General features: G+C 42.9%; 1 protein-coding gene across 7 annotated transcripts in view; it reads left to right on the top strand.

Moving 5' to 3' along the window:
* pomgnt2 (protein O-linked mannose N-acetylglucosaminyltransferase 2 (beta 1,4-)) overlaps positions 1–17,663 on the top strand; it is a 41,130-nt gene that overhangs the window by 14,026 nt on the left and 9,441 nt on the right. For 2 of the 7 annotated variants that reach the window (XM_068032569.1, XM_068032571.1), the window contains exon 2: positions 3,892–3,974. The exons of 1 other annotated variant lie outside the window; for it this stretch is intronic. The gene's annotated coding sequence lies outside the window, so the exon portion shown is untranslated. 4 more of the 7 variants (XM_068032570.1, XM_068032568.1, XM_068032572.1 and 1 more) reach the window with 4 other exon arrangements.

The following is a 17,663-nucleotide window of genomic DNA, read 5'->3' as shown; positions in this document are numbered from 1 at the left end:
CGGGGTAGGAGGTATCTGGCATGTAGAGAAAGAGGAGGTGAGCTTTCTTCTATTCTGGCTCAATTGTTGAAAGAAATAAAAAGAACTTGTATTTGTATAGAGCCTTTCACAACCTCAGCATGTCCCAAATTGCTTCACAGTCAATAAAAACCTTTTGACTGTTGCAATATAGGAGACATAGCAGCCAATTTGAACATAGCAGGGTCCCACAATCAGCAATCTGAAAATGACAAGATAATCTGTTTTAGTGATCTTTGTTGAGAGATATATATTGGCAAGGAGAACTCCCTTGCTTTTCTTTGAATAGTGCCATAGGATCTTTTACATCCATCTGAGGGGGCAAATGGGGCCTTATTTTAATTTCTTATCTGAAAGACAGCACCTCAAACATTGCAACATTATCTCCATACTGCACAGGAGTGTCAACCTGGATTTTGTGTTCAAGTCTCTGAAACAGGACTTGAACCCACAATCTTCTGACACACAGGCAAGAGGGCTAATTACAGAACCATACCTGGCTGGTGCTCCTTTACCCTACCTTAACTAAAATTGTGTGACACCCTTGATGGGTGACTGTGTATTGGTGATCCACAATATCCATTCCCATAACATTATACAGGTTCTGCTTTTTGTTCCACCAATCTCCTTGCGCCTTGATCTCAGCCCTTTTGATCAAGAAACTAGAAGCTGTAGGAAAGTGCTCAATAAAGGAAAGCAGAGAGGTCAGTACTCTAATCAGTGCCAAAATGTACACAAATATATATAAACATTAGGAAATACTATGTAAACAGTAACATAATAGCACAGAAATTTTGGGCTGTTTCATCGGCATGAAATTAACATAATCTAGGTTGGGGCTGCGTTTTTGGGGCAGAACCCATTTCCAAAGCCTTTTCTGGCTCTTTTTGGTCTCATTTGCAAATGTTGGGGGGGTGGGGCGGTGAGGTGAGGGGGTTGCTTCTTCTGCCTAAATCCCCTCTGTTGTAATGTCACTTTTGGAGCTAGGACTGGTGGGAAGCTTGGCACCAGCAGAAATCCTGACAATCCTATCTATTACACGGTCAACAGTACGCTGGCATGAAGCATGTGTGCTTGACAGTGTCATGCTGAACTGCAAAATCCCACTAGCCCTGTGAGACGGGCATCAGTAACACCATGATAGGCTCAGGGTAAGGATAAATGGGTGGGCAGAGGTTTTAAATCTGTTGCCTGTCTGTCCACACAATATTGTCTAAAGTCAACAAAATCTTTGAAAATAATGTCATAACCAATTAAACTTACTAGTGCTAACACTAAAATAGTTTAAAAGTTGACTATTGTGGAATATTTACTGTAAATCTCTCAACCTGAAATCAAAAATATCTCTACTGTTTGAGGTAAAAACAACAAACATTGAGGCACAAGTAAGCTTCAGAAAATGACTCACTTTTCTGTTCCCATTAGTTTCAGGAAGCAATTTTTAGAAACCTGAAAATACATAAAATGACTAGATACATAAAAGTGTAGCACATTTTTATCAATTTGGATAAAGTCAACAGAATGATAATGATGCACATTGCTTTGTGATATGTGTGACCATATCTTCTATTTTGGGGTTAATTCTGGCACGACCTCGGCGATGTTTTCTACAGAATTTTGTGCTGGTCTGTGCTTACAACAACACCAATTTACATTTATATAACACCTTTTAATGTAGGAAAGTGTCCCAAAGCATTTCAAAGGAGTGCATGCAGACAAAAATTGACACTGCCAAAGAAGGAGATGTTAGGTCCTGATGAATAAAAGCTTAGTCAAAGTGGTAGGTTTTAAGGTGGGTCAGGGAGGGGAGAGGGAGGTAACTCCTGAACTTAGGGCCTCGGCGGCAGAGGTACAGCTGCCAATGGTTGCGTGAAGAAAGCACAAGAGGCCAGAATGGGAGGAATGCAGAGCTTGTGCAGGCTTTTCGGCTGGAAGAGGTTTGCTGAGCTAGGGAAATGAAAATGAGGTTGAGAATTTTAGAATTGATGCATTGATGGACCAGAGCTAATATAAGTCAACGGGTACAGGGGGTGATGTGTGAGCGGGACTTGGCGCAAATTACAATACAAGCAACAGCGTTTTGGATGAGCTCTAGTTGAAGATTGGAGGCTGGCCAGGAGAGCATTGGAATATTCAAATTAACAAAGGCATGGATTAGGGTTTGAGTACCAGATGGGCTGAGGCAGGGCAGAGGCTGACAACATTATGGAGGTGGAAGTAGGCAGTCTTGGTGATGGAGAAGATATGGGACTGGAAGTTCAGCACGGGGTTAATAGAATGACAACACTGCAAATAGGCTGGAATCAGTGGCGGGGGAACGGAGGTCCTGTGGTGGGGTGGGGGATGCAGAAGACAATGGCTTTAGTCTTCCCAATTTGTTATTGGAGGAGATTGCAGCTCATCCAAGACTGTGGGACAAGCGGTTTGAAAACACAGAGGGAGTGAAGACGCTTCCATTAACATTATGTCCACTATATCAGTTTGAATCCATACAGTTTGCCTCATGTATATAAAACTATACGATGCTGCATAGCAGCACTGCGCAACTGGAGAACAACAAGTGCACAGCAGGTTCGCAGCCGCTTCTCGTGTTGAAGCCTCCTTCTATTTCAGTAGAGCAGGAGATCGCTCTGGGGATACGTGCCGCGACGTGTGACGTGTCCGAGGCAGGAGATTGTGTTGTGGAAGCGGCGCCGGGTCGGTCCGGGCTGGGCCCAAGATTCACAGTGTGTGTGTGTGTGTGCGGCGGCGGCCAGTGGGCACCGGCGCCCTGGCGATGTAGGAGCCATAAGTGAGTGTATGGGAACAGGCGGCGACTCTATTCATGAAAAATACAATAAATGGCGGTGTGAATTGTTAGTTACAATGTGTAGCTTATTGACACAGTGTGTAATCACAGATACAATGTATCTGATTGATGAAATGTATCTGATAATGTTTCTGATTGATATAATGTATCTATTTCTTATAGTTTCTCTGATTGATACAATGTATTTCATGCTGCTTGATAGCTATCACGGCCTGTTCTTAAAAAGGATCACCCCGCCTCTGCCAAATGCTGCATGCTGCCTCAGAGGAAGAAGGAAAGATGATGAGTGTGTGAGTCAGAGCGGCCCACTCAGCCACCTGCTGGTGCCTTTTACAAAGTACCTACTGCCAGAGGCCTGAGCAGATTACTGCCTCCCACTCTCTTTCTTGCACCTGGTATTGCACTTACTTCATGTGCTGTGGAGAGAATGGAGGGAATTTTTAGAAAAATATAAGCCCTTCAATTCTGTCGTTAAAAGAATTGTTACATTCGTGTTTTGACTCTGTTGTGCATCTGTGGGCAAAGTGTGTTGGATCAAAAAACACTTTTTTTAAAAATTAAAAAGCCAGTCACCAGCCTGCAGCCCGAAATTTACAGTTAAAACCACCCTCTAATCTCACCAGTTGTAAATCCCTGAATTTAATTCCTCTTTACAGCAGTAGTATTAAAGGGACATGCCATATTAGCAGCTAAACTTCACAGCTGTGCTCCAGACTTGAGACCACCCAATTGTTAAGCCACAATTGTTAGTTCTTTAAAGAACTAGTGGCTATATAGTGTCTTAACGCACTCCCAAGGCACTTAGCATTTGATGAATTATTTTGAAGTACAGTAGTCACTGCTGTTATACAGGCAAGTGTTAAATTCTGATGGTTGAGTACGAATAACAGGTACAAATGATATTTGTAATTTATTTATTTTTTGCCACCCAAAACAGTCTCTAATCTCCAGCCTACAACCATCCTTGCTTTTCTCTCTCCTGTCCCCATTTAAAAAACATATGTGGTGTAAATGAAATGTACTGGGTGTAAATGTTCATTGATTATTTTCCCCTTTTTTCACAGCCCATGATGGATATTCTATTGGTATCACTTACTCCTCTCACCAAAAAGCAGTGACTTTTGCCGAGGTCCAAATGAAGTTGCTGGTAATCTTCATATCTGAACAATGAGTGTTTTGATTATGAAAGTCATCGCAGTTTAAGCATGTGACCAGTTCCGACTTTCTCTCCAATACTTTTGCGTCCGAGAAAGGTGGTTTCAGTAAGCAGATCAAGGGGTTCAAATGTTTTTCAGCAGTCATGCATAAAGGGTCGTAGCGAATCAATGGCACATTTTATACCCATTAACTTGTGCCAGCCCTAGCTCAGTGGGTGACACTCACACCTCTGAGTCAGAAGGTTGTGGATTCAAGTCCCACTCCAGCCACTTTACATAATTCAGGCTGGCAGTCCAGTGCAGTACTGTCAGAGGTACCATCTACCAGATGGGACATCAAATTGAGGCCCAGTCTGCTCTCTTGGGTGGATGTAAAAGATCCCATGGCACCTTTTTGAAGAGGAGCAGGGAGTTCTCCCCAGTGTCCTACCAATATTTATCCCTTGATTGACATAAAAACAGATTATCTGGTCATTATCACATTGTTTGTGGGAGCTTGCTGTGCACAAATTTGCTGCCACATTTCCTACATTACAACAATGTCTACGCTTCGCAAGTGCTTCATTAGCTGTAAAGTGCTTTGGGACATCTTGAGGTTGTGAAAGACACTATAGAAATGCAAGTGTTTCTTTCATGGAACAGAAAATCTTGTGGGGCATAAAACAGGCTGCTGATTTACTGTTGCCCCTTTTGCACTATCAGCCAAGAGTCATTTCACCCTCCAAGTCTTGCATGATACAAAACCTTCAACATGCCATATGTGGATAGTGTGCCCAGTTTTAACAGTTAACCCCTAGCTGTGGTGTGTAGTTCATAGGAACAGGAGTAGATCATTCAGCTGCTCAAGCCTGTTCCACCATTCAATGTATCTTAACTCCATCTACCTGCCTTGACTCCATTTCTTTTATACCCTTGTCTAGCAGACATCTATCAATCTCAGTTTTGAAATTTTCACTTAAGCTCTCGGCCTCAAAAGCTTTTTGGGGGAAACCGAGTTCCAGATTTCCACTACTCTGTGTGAAGAAGTGCTTCCTGACACCACCCCTGAACAGCTTAGCGCTAATTTTAAAGTTATGCCCCTTTGTTCTGGACTTCCTCCACCAGAGGAAATAGTTTCTCTCTGTCTATCCTAACAGCTCCTTTAGTCATCTTAAACGTCTCAATTAGATCACCCCTTAATCTTCTGTATGCAAGTGAATACCTGGTGAGTTTATGCAAACTGTCCTCATAACTTAACACTTTTAACCCCAGTATCATTCTGGTGAATCTGCACTGCACCCCTCCAAGGTCAATCTATCCATCCTGAGGTGCAGTGACCAGAACTGAATGCAGTTACTCTCCAGATGGGGTCTAACCAGAGCTTTATATAACTGTACAATAACTTCCACCCCTTTGTATTCCAGCCATTTTGAGATAAAGCCAACATCCCATTAGCCCTTTTAACTTTTTAACCTCTCCATTAGCTTTTAGTGATTTCTGTACTTGAACCCCTAAATCTCTCTGCTCATCCACAGTTCTTAGCTTCTCACCATTTAGAAAATACTCTGATCTATTTTTTTTCAGGTCCAGGGCTGATGAACTCCATCTGCCACAGTTTTGCTCACTCATTTAATCTATCAATGTCCTTTTGCAACTTTCTGCTCCCATCTATACTATTTACAGCTAACTTAGCGTCATCAGCAAACTTTGGCAGCACCTTCCAAACCTGCAACCTCTACCGCCTAGAAGGACAATGGCAGCAGTTACATGGGAATACCGCCACCTGCAAGTTCCCCTCCAAGCCACACACCATCCTGACTTGGAACTATATCGCCGTTCCTGGGCCAAAATCCTGGAACTTCCTTCCTAACAGCATTGTGGGTGTACCTACCCCACATGGACTGCAGCAGTTCAAGAAGGCAGCTCACCACCACCTTCTCGAGGGCAATTAGGGATGGACAATAAATGCTGGCCTTGTCAGCAATGCCCATATCCCATGAATGAATTTAAAAAACTTAGATGCACAACCCTCTCTTCATTCATCCAGTGAAAAGCTGCAGCACCAATGTAGATCCCTTGGGGTCACCACCAGCCACGTCCTGCCATTTGAGTACATGACCATTATTCTTAATCTCCTTCTCCTACCTGCTAACTAGTTCCCTATCCAAGTCAATAGGTTACCACTAATTCTATGTACTCTCATCTCTCATCTTTAACAATCTTTTATATAGATCCTTGTTGAATGCCTTCTGAAAGTCTATATAAATAGCATCCATAGATCCCTTATCTACCACAACAGTTATTTTCTCATTGGAGATCATGTGGCATGATTCCCACGTATTCTCGTATCTCTTCAAATAGAAAAATATACTGATTGACCAATGTGTACAAATTAAGAGTGTTAGGCAGATTTGTTTACAGATTAATTAGTATAAGGAAGCCAAATGATGCAGCAAAATACTGAATTAGCAGAGTGCCTCTAGAAATGATTTTGGAATCATTCTACAATGATTAAAATACCCTGTCCGTATCTGATCGTGTGAGGGAGGTGGTAAGTTTATTTGAAGTGTTTTACTCAACTGTATGCTACTTGTCTGCTACTTGTATCTTGTTAACTAAACACTAGATGACCTGGTGATGGGAGTAAGCAAACTGTAGCAACTACACACTCTCTTTTATTGCTTCTGTTAAATCTTAGAGGGAATATTCCAGAGGATCTGGAAATGAAACCGGCTGGTTATTATCACACCAAATTGAGTATTTATTCAAATTTAAAGCTGTGTATGGGCCTCAGCAAGATCCCCTCCTCCCCATATGGTGATCTACATGAACTCCTCACGGTACAGCCCTTGGTGTGAAGCCCCCTTGTAACAGTGCTTTGTGTATCCCTCCTATATGGCCCTGTGTGTGATACTTGTACAGTGATCTGTGATTCCTTGTACAGTTCTCAGTGTGACCCCCTCCCATGGCCCCCCACCCTTGTATGGTGCTCTGCTTGAAACAAAACTCAATTTCTTTGATGAACTGCTCTGCGAATGCATGGCTGTTCTGCTAGGACTTGCATCCGATGACCTTTTCTCTCTCATTCTACCTTCTCCTCTGGGATCAGTTCAATCTGTACTGATGTTTTCTTGGTGTAAAGTGGCTGAAAGCCACTTGAACCCTTTATTATGGCCCTAAATTTGTTAAATCTTCCCAGAAGAACAGGGAGAAGCCAGTAGGTTGCAATGGGCATTTAATACCCAGCAGCAGAAACAGGTATGTAAACATGCATAAATAAAAGCAAAATACTGCGGATGTTGGAAATCTGACATAAAAACAGAAAATGCTGGAAATACTCAGCACGTCTGGCAGTATCTATGGAGAGAGAAACAAAGTTAATGTTTCGGGTCTGTGACCTTTGATCAGAACTGATCAGACCTGAAACATTAATTCTGTTTCTCTGCACAGATGCTGCCAGACCTGCTGAGTATTTCCAGCACTTTCTGTTTTTATTTTATGTAAACATGATCTTATACCATTGACCTGTTTTTTTAATATGCACAATGCATAGTTAATGGGTAATTAAACACAGTCTGTAGTTAATATAGATTTAACACAGAATCTGCAGTTAACAGGTATTTAAGCACAATGCATTTAACAAGTATTTAAACAAACATAATACATAGTTAATGTGTATGCAACACGCAATTACAGTTGACTCTTGATTTTTGAACAAATAAAAGGTAATAAACAGGGAGTGTAACACAGCAGGACTGTACATGTTTTATGTTTCCCAAACTTACTCTGCATTGGGACTTGCATTGAAGATGCAAAAGGCCAAAAAGCCTTCTCTGAAGGACTGTGATCGCCCTGAAACTGGCATCAATCACAACCCTGAGGACTTTAGGACTGATGGCTGCTGTATCTTCCAGTTAGTACCTTTGAGATCCCCTTGAGCATTCAAAGTGTAATACCGCACCCGGAACCACCCACCATTATATTTCTCCGACAGTGCAGTGCCCCTTCTGTACCATACTGGAGTGGCAACTTAGATCCTGCATTCAAGTCACGGTGTGTTATTAAGTACCCACAAATGCCCTCAACGCTTATTGAACACTGCTCAAGTTGGACAGTGGTGTTGCTGGGGATTTGTTGCACTCAATGTCATTTACAAAAAGGAGCATGCAGTTCTTTCAGAAATATCCTGAGCAGAAACTGAAGACTGTCCTTAATGAAGTCTCCAAGTAGAATGGGTGACGATGTGCCTCTCTTCATTTTCAAATGATTCTCTCTGCCACCCCTCCACTGACCTTGGAGCTGGCGTAGACATCCCAGAAAAATCCCAAGGTTCTGCTGTGTACTCCCATAGTTTCCAGATACTACAAAAGGGCAAGATCGGAAGTCTTATCAAAAACGATGAAAGTAATGTAAATGCTTTTCTAACAGCGTACATGTAGCAGTCCTTTCCTTTTAGCAGGCTAGCCCTGAGGTATTTTAGCTGTATAACTCAATTTTATTTGATTCCTTTAACTTGTACACACTCATCACAAGATCGTTGCAAATGAGGAATGCTGTTCGACCAATGTTAATTCATGTGATGAGAAAGATTCTAAAGACCCTCCATTGCAGCATGTTAAATGATTCCAGCATTTTTGCCTGGCTATTCCATGCATCTTCTTCACTCACCGAGTGATCAGTGCATGGAATTGACTTCTGGTTCAAGCGGATGAGGTAAATTTAAAAGTATGCAACAGGAGGACTTGAGGATCTTTTTTGAATGATGAATTAAGTTGGACAGAATGGCCTTCCACAACCAGAGCAGCTTGGGATATTTCTATGCAGGTTAAAGAGATCAAGTGAAACTATGTCTTTTAAAGGTAAAATAGTTCTGTGCTAGCTGCCAAAATAACCCGGTGTCTGTATATTAAACTATCTGTGTTTCTCTCCTTCTTAACTGTACATGGAATGTTGCCTGTTCACTAAGTACAGTAAGAAAGAACTTGCAATCATATAGCATCTTTCACAAACTCAGGACATCCCAAAGTGCTTTACAGTCAATTAAGTAGAGTCATAGAGTAATACAGCGCAGAAACAGGCCCTTCGGCCCATCAAGCACCTAACTATTCTAATCCCATTTTCCAGCACTTGGCCCATAGTCTTGTACGCTGTGCACTTCTGAAGTGTAGCTGATGTTGTAATGTAGGAAACATAGCAGCCAATTTGCACACAGCAAGCTCCCACAAACAGCAATGCGATAATGGACAGATCATTTGTTTTAGTGATATTCGTTGATGGATAAATATTGGCCAGAACACTGGGGAGAACTCCCCTGCTTGACTTCAAAATTGGGGGATGGGATCTGTTACGTTCAGCTGAGAGGGCATATCAGGCCTCGGGTTAATGTCTCATCCAGAAGACGGCACCTCTGACAGTGCAGCACTCCTTCAGTACTGCACTGGTACTATCAGCAGATCTTGTGCTCAAGTCATGGTTGTTAAGCACCCAGAAATACCCTCTGTGCATATGCATTGCCAGTGAGATGCAGAAAGCCAGAGCAAACATTATTAAAAAAAAATAAATTTTACAACTAAAAGTACATCTTTCAAATCAGCTTAAAAATGTCAATTAGCAGCAGGTTATTATCAAGCTGCAGACCTCCTCTACAATTACCACTTGATACTGAAAGCTACTGCAAGCCAAACTGAACAACAGCAGGCAGCATCTGTCCCAAATGTCAGGCAGGAAGCTGACACTTCTTATAGCTTCAGAGTTGGCTTTTAGTAAAAGCCACTCATGTGCATTGCACTTGATGTCAAAACAGTAATAACAGTCCATCTCTGACCATCTGGCTGTCTCATCACAGTGCCACACACTGTGGAATTACTATGTGCCACTTTATAGATTGTTTGTAGGGTCACAAGTGTTCATTTCACTTTGTACCCACCTTCATTCTGCTTTAAACCAGGCAAATAAAAGGAGGCAGGGGAGTGTTATGGAGGCAGGAGATGGGAGACAATTGTGAGGGGAGGGGAAAGAAGGTTGGAGATGGTGGGGGTGGGGGGAGGGGGTGTAGAGGAGACCAGGGTGTAAAGGAGGACCTGAAAGCCCTAAATGCTGCACGTTGCTGTTGACCTATTTGTGAATGTAGATGATTATTGAGGCCTGTACTGAGCTTCCAGATGTTGAAATCAGTTCTGTTGTCAGTGTAGAAAGGATTCAAAATGAGAAAGAGGATGATGCATTGTGCGTGAACCTTTTACTCCTGCCAGGCAGTGCGAATGGTGAACAAACTGTCTAGATTTTCTGTGATATTAAATGATGTTGATGTCCAAACATGCCTCAGTGCCTTACAGATTATGCAACCAATAATTGGACAAGAATTGACAAGCGCCTGAAGGCGAGAAGGATGCCTTTTTTATGACAGCTTTGCCGTATGTACTGTAGTGTTCCAAGTATTTTTTCAGGCAGTTTAACCACTCAAATCCTTTACGTAGAGTACAGTATTTTGTCAATGTTTAAAGCTGCTTTGATCTATGTTGTTCACTATCTAAAGCAGTTGGTGTGCACGTGCTCTTACTTTATGATATATTACAAGATTGTTCCGTATTTTGAAGATTTAATATATTGTCCCCTTCATCCCTGCTATTTTACTGTATGGAGGCTCCAGTGTATATACTGTTAAAGAACATTGCACCAATTCAGATCCAGTTAAGTCAAATGTGTACCAAATGTTATCAAGTCTGAAGAGATTCACATCATAAGTAGGCACCCATATGAAAATCACAGCACAGCCTGTAGGAAATGGATTGATTAAACTTTATTTTATTACTTTATGCATTTTTTTTTGTGATTCATTCATGGAATGTGGGCGTCGCTGGCTAGGACAGCATTTATTGCCCATCCCTAATTGCCCTTGAGAAGGTGGTGGTGATCTGTCATCTTGAATTACTGCAGTCTGTGTGGTGTAGGTACACTCATAGTGCTGTTAGCAAGGGAGATCTGGGATTTTGACCCAGTGACAATGAAGGAACAATGATATAGTTCCAAGTCAGGATGTTGTGTGACTTGGACGGGATCTTGCAGGTGGTGGTGTTCCTGTGCACCTGCTGCCCTTGTTCTTGTAAACAGTGAAGAGGGCAAGAACATGGCCTGCTCGCAACCTGCTGTCAGTGCCACCTTGAGCTGGGTGCTGGGAGATTTCTAATTGCTCTCCTCTCTGTCATCCCTTCCTCCTCTTCTGTCCTCTATCCCACCAAGAGATGCTACAGGACTAGACAGCTACCTGCTCAATGAGGCGCAGACTAGGAACTAAGCAGAGTTTCTATTTGTGGCATAGTCTTGACACAACAACATCTCAAAAATAATTTTCAGTTAGCATGCAAGAATGCTTAAGGTTCATTTCGTCCATGACTCATTTTTATTTTTGTTCTTGCTCTTCAAGATTCATTTCAAGATTCAAGGGCAGTCTGGAGAGCTAGTACAAAATCTGTTATAATGTACATTGTAATTGCCTCCTCACAAGGGCAGTCTGGAATCACTGGCCCTCTAACTTATTTCACTATTGTAAAGATGAACACATCCTTCACTTGACAGTGACCTGGCTGAAATGCAGGGCTTGCTCTGTAGAGACCCGTGAATGCAAGCCCATGTCAGCTAATCTATAGTGATATACAATATGCCTCATCCCTCTCCTCTCACCTTTCAATCCTATCAGACTAATTACTGTTACACAAAAAATCACAAAAACTAATGGAATGTTAGTCTTTATAACTAGGGAGCAAAAAAATAAAGGAAAGTTTTGCTGCAGCTATGTAAAGCCCTGGTTAGACAGCATCTGGCGTACTGTGTACAGTTGTGGGCCCCAAACCTTAGTAAGGATGTATTGGTCTTGCAAGGAGTGCAGCACAGACTCACTAGAATGTTATTAAGGCTCCAAGGGAGGAAATATTGCATAAGCTAGGCTTGTAGTCCCCTATTTGGTTGAGGGGTGTTTTGATTGAGCTTTTTCGGACTTGATAGGAATTGATAGGGTAGATAGAAACTTTTTCCACTGGTGGGGAAGTCTAAAACAAGGGGACATAACCTTAAAATCAGAGCCAGGCCATTCAGGAGCAAAGTTCAGAAACACTTCTTCACACAAAGACTGATAGAAGTGTGGAACTCTCTCCCACAAAAAGCAGTAGATGCCAGCTTAATTAATCATTTAAAATTAAGCTAGATAGATGTTTGTTAGCTAAGAATAGAAAAGGATATGGAGCCAAGGTAGGCGGATGGAGTTGAGATACAGATCAGCCATGAATGGTGGAACAGGCTCGAGGGGCTGAATGGCCTACTCTAGTTCCTTTGTGTTTACCTGAATAGAAACTGAGCCGGAGTCTCGCTTTATTTGAAGCATAGCTAATCTGAAAGCAGAATTTTTTTCATCACTTATGTTTGCAGCTGAGAGCAGCCAATTAAAGCGCATTCATTTACAACTGAGAATTAGTCATCATGGCATCAAAATTGCCTTTTGATGCTTCATTTACTTTGAAAGCCAATTCATTCTGGTGAACCATAAGTAAAGATGCATTCAGACTGCAATATAGCAATGCTATGAGCAAATTTCTACTTTATGGTGATTCTGAAATAGCATTATAACTCTGACTGGAGGTCCCATCTGATTACACAGCCCAGCAGTCTTCGACCCCTTTTGTTTGATAGTGCATGGATTTCAAGGTCAAATCCAGGATAAAAAATACTTAAGGATCCTTGGAGAGCAGTCTCCTGGGCAGGAGCATTGCAATTTCAAGTCTGGAGGTACAAACAAGATATTGGCTGCTGTTGGGTCAGTGGATGGAAAGAGAGAATCTTTTGTGGGAGGGAGGTTCGGGGAGATGATCCTGTTAACACAAGGTGGTAGAGACAATAAGGGAGACAATCTGTTGTGCTGTGAGAAGAGAGAGTTGGGGAGAAAACTAGTAGGTGTGGGGAACTGTCTTGGACTGTTTTTAGAAGGCTGTCACTGGGGCTTAGTGTGAGTGTGTTATAAAACATTGACTCATCATGAACAACATTACAGGAAACCTCTGTGAATGTGAGACAGAGAGTGAGGTTGCATCCATTAACACATGTTGATAGACGAACAGTATTTGACACAAACAGCCTTCATGACGAAAACTTTTGCTGTGCTTGTACTTGAGAAAACCGTTTTGCACTGTTTTATTCATGCTGCACACAAAGCTGGTTTGCAGCTCATTTCCCCATTAACATCTGCTGGTTGGCTGTGAAAATGTTGACCTTGTGTTTATTTCTGTCCTTGTTCCTGTCTCCAGTGGAGTTACAGGAGAACTACATGTGACCATCCACTGGGATGCTGGCAAATTGTAGGAAGCCAGCTGTAGAAGTGACAGAGCAGGCTCAGAACAGGAGAGGCTTAGGAAGAGGTGTGAGGATTGCAGTGATTAGATAGCTAGCTATTAAAGAACCTTCAACACTTCCAATTTATTTTAATCCAAGTGGAATTGACTGAAGGTGGGAAGAGCCAGAAATTGGGATTTTGTTGCAGTTTAATCCTTGACAATAGAAATGTTTGATTTAATATATCAGTGTCAGAGGGCTGCAGAATATGCAAAATGCAGTGGTAAAATAACACTGGAGAGAATGCAAGTACACATTGGGGGAGTGACTGTAGCAAAATACACCGGAGCATGTCATGTAAAAGGGGTGAGGCAAGGTTATCTGCTTTCATATGGAAGCGCTGTAGAAATGTGAGTTATGTTCTTTATACTGATCTCCAAATTGCGTTAGAAATGTTAGATTCCATCTATTTACATGATTGTGATTATTTACATACAACACCAACTTGCATTTATATAGCACCTTTCCCATAGTGAACCATTAAACATGTACTCTCCATGGTTGCATGGTCATGTGATAATTAAATTATTGGTTGTATGAAAAGATATGGAGCAAGGTTGGGTAGCTGGAACTAATATACAGATCAGCCATAATTTCATTGAATAGCATTACAGGCTAAAGGGCTGAATGGCCAATTCCTGTACCCATGTTCCCGCTGAGGGGTGGTGTAGTAGAAGTCTTTAAAATTATGAAAGGTTTTGAGAGAGTAGACACAGAGAGCATGTTTGTGAGGAAGAACTAGAGGCCATCAATATAAGATAATCACCAGGGCAGTGCAGTGGTTAGCACCGCAGCCTCACAGCTCCAGTGACCCGGGTTCAGTTCTGGGTACTGCCTGTGTGGAGTTTGCAAGTTCTCCCTGCGACCGCGTGGGTTTCCGCCGGGTGCTCCGGTTTCCTCCCACAGCCAAAGACTTGCAGGTCAATAGGTAAATTGGCCATTATAAATTGCCCCTAGTATAGGTAGGGGAATTGAGGGAAGGTAGGAATATGGGATTAATGTAGGATTAGTATAAATGGTTGGTTGATGGTCGGCACAGACTCAGTGGGCCGAAGGGCCTGTTTCAGTGCTGTATCAATCAATAAATAAAATCCAATAGGGAATTCCGAAGAAACTTTTTTACCCAGAGAGTGGTGAGAATGTGGAACTCGATACCACAGGGAGTGGTTGAAGTGAATAATATAGATGCATTTAATGGAAAGTTAGATAAGCATATAAAGGAGAAGGAAATAGAGGTTTTTGCTGATGGAATTAGATGAGGAAGAATGGGAGGGGACTCGAGTAGAGCATAAATGCCAACATGGACTGGTTGGGCTGAATGGCCTATTTCTGTGTAATTCTATGCATATTAATAATGATTGAGGCGGATGTGTTAATGAATGAATTTAGAGGCAGGGTTAACATCCTCTTTGTTGCTGGATGGAGGTCCTAGGTGTCGATGATGCACAAGCTCAGCACCAGGCTCTGGGAATGAGACCTAAAATCTGGTACTGACCCAGTCGCTGATAGACCTGCCACCTGCATCAATTGGATGGCACTTTTCCATATGGTGCAATAGTCCAGCAGGCTACCAGGGACGAGAGAAAAAGAAAAATTTATTTTAGCCAAGGGTTCCTCATTCTATTTTCCTGGCCTGCCTCTCGCCTTGCGCCTGCTATGAACCTGAGCTGATCTAAAACTCTGCTGCCCATATCCGAACTCGCACTATGTCATAGAGTCGTACAGCACAGAAACAGGCCCTTCGGCCCACTGCGTCCATGCCGACCACAATGCCTATCTATACTAATCCCACCTGCCTGTATTAATTCCATATCCCTCTATGCCTTGCTTATTCAAGTACCTGTCCAGATGCCTCTTAAATGTTGCTACTGTTCTTGCCTCCACCACCTCCTCTGGCAGCTCATTCCAGATACCCACTATTCTTTGTGTGAAAAATTTACCTCTTTGATCCCCTTTAAACCTCCTCCCTCTCACCTTAAATCTATGCCCTCTAGTTTGTCACCCCTACCATAGGAAACAGACTCTGGCTATCTACCCTATCTATGCCTCTCATAATTTTATATACCTCAATCATGTCCCCCCTCAGCCTCCTTCGCTCCAGGGAAAACAGACCCAGCCCATCCTATCTCTCTTCATAACTCACGCCCTCCAAACCAGGCAACATCCTTGTGAATCTTTTCTGCACCCTCTCTAGCTTAATCATATCTTTCCTGTAGTGCGGCGACCAGAACTGCACACAGTACTCCAAATGCGGCCTAACCAACGTTATGTACAACTGTAACATGACGTCCCAACTCTTGTACTCAGTGCCTCGGCCGATGAAGGCAAGCATGCCATACACCTTCTTCGCCACCCTGTCTAGCTGTGTTGCCACTTTCAGGGAACTATGTACTTGCACCCCAAGGTCTCTCTGCTCAACAACACTCCCTAGGGCCCTGCCATTCACTGTATATGTCCTGCCCTGGTTTAACTTCCCAAAATGCATCACTTCGCACTTGTCTTCGTTTAAATTCCATTTGCCACTCCCTTGCCCACTTTCCCAGTTGATCTATATCCTGTTGTAACCTTAAGACAACCTTCTTCACTGGTTGCTACACCACCAATTTTGGTGTCATCTGCAAACTTACTAATCATGTCCCCTACATTCTCATCCAAGTCCTTAATATATATGACAAACAACAGAGGGTCCAGCACCGATCGCTGTGGCACACCACTGGTCACCGGCCTCCAATCTGAAAAACAACCCTCCACTACCACCTTCTGCCAATTGGCTCACCAAGCCAATTTTGTATCCAATTGGCTAGCTTGCCCTGGATCCCATGTGTTCGAACCTTCCGGACCAGCCTACCATGCAGGACCTTGTCAAAGGCCTTGCTAAAGTCCATGTAGACAACGTCCACCACCCTGCCCTCGTCAGTCCTGTTGGTCACCTCCTCAAAAAACTCAATCAGATTCGTGAGACATGATTTCCCACGCACAAAGCCATGCTGACTATCCCTAATCAGACCTTGACTTTCCAAATGCATATAAATCCTGTCTCTCAGAATCCCTTCCAGTAACTTTCCCACCATTGATGTAAGGCTCACCGGCCTGTAGTTCCCTGGCTTATCCCTGCTGCCCTTCTTAAATAAAGACACAACATTAGCCATCCTCCAGTCTTCCGGTACCTCACCTGTGGCTAATGATGATACAAAAATCTCTGCCAGGGCCTCAGCAATCTCCTCCCTTGCTTCCCATAGCATCCTAGGATACACCTGGTCTGGCCCTGCGGATTTATCCACCTTAATGTGCCTCAAAACCTCCCAACACCTCCTTTGTATTGTTGATATGCTCCAGGATATCGCTGTTCCCTCCCTTGAACTCACTAGCTTCCATGACCTTCTCCACGGTAAATACAGACAAGAAGTATTCATTTAAGACCTCGCCCATTTCCCGTGGCTCCACACACACATTACCACACTGAACCTTAAGGGGACCTACTCTCTCCTTAGCTACCCTTTTACTCTTAATATACTTATAGAATCTTTTAAGATTCTCCTTTATCTTATCTGCCAGGGAAATCTCATGGCCCCTTTTCACCCTCCTAATTTCCTTCTTAAGTGTACTCCTACATCCCTTATACTCCTTGAGGGACTTGCTTGATCCCAGCTGCCTATACCTGACATATGCCTCCTTCTTTGTCCTGACCAGACCCTCAATATCCCTCGTCAACCAAGGTTCCCTAAACTTGCCAGCCTTGCCCTTCCATCTAATGGGAACATGCCGGCCCTGAACTCTTCCTATCTCACTTTTAAAAGCCTCCCACTTGCCAGATGTCCCTTTACCTGTAAACAGCCTCTCCCAATCAACTTTTGAGAGTTCCTGTCTGATGCCATCGAAATTAGCCTTCCCCCAATTTAGGACTTCAACTTGAGGACCAGTCCTATCTTTTCCATAACTATCTTGAAGCTAATAGAGTTATGGTCACTGATCCCAAAGTGCTCCCCCACTGACACACATCAACCATCTACCCCATTTCCGAAGAGGAGGTCGAGTGTAGCCCCTTCTCTAGTCGGGCCATCCACATACTGCTTCAGAAAACTATCCCGGACACTTAACAAATTCTTTCCCATCTGATCCCTTAGCACTAAGGCAGTCCCAGTCAATATTAGGGAAGTTAAAATCACCTACTATTACAACCCTATAATTCCTACACCTATCTGTGATTTTCCTACAGATATGCTCCTCCAATTCCCTCTGACTACTGGGGGGCCTATAGTATAATCCCATCAAAGTGATCACCCCTTTCTTATTTCTAAGTTCTACCCATATGGCCTCGCTGG

This window comes from Heterodontus francisci, chromosome 5 (assembly GCF_036365525.1).
Source record: "Heterodontus francisci isolate sHetFra1 chromosome 5, sHetFra1.hap1, whole genome shotgun sequence".
NCBI lineage: Eukaryota > Metazoa > Chordata > Chondrichthyes > Heterodontiformes > Heterodontidae > Heterodontus > Heterodontus francisci.
The sequence above is the reverse complement of the archived record's forward strand: the minus strand, read 5'-3'. Positions and strand labels throughout refer to the sequence as shown.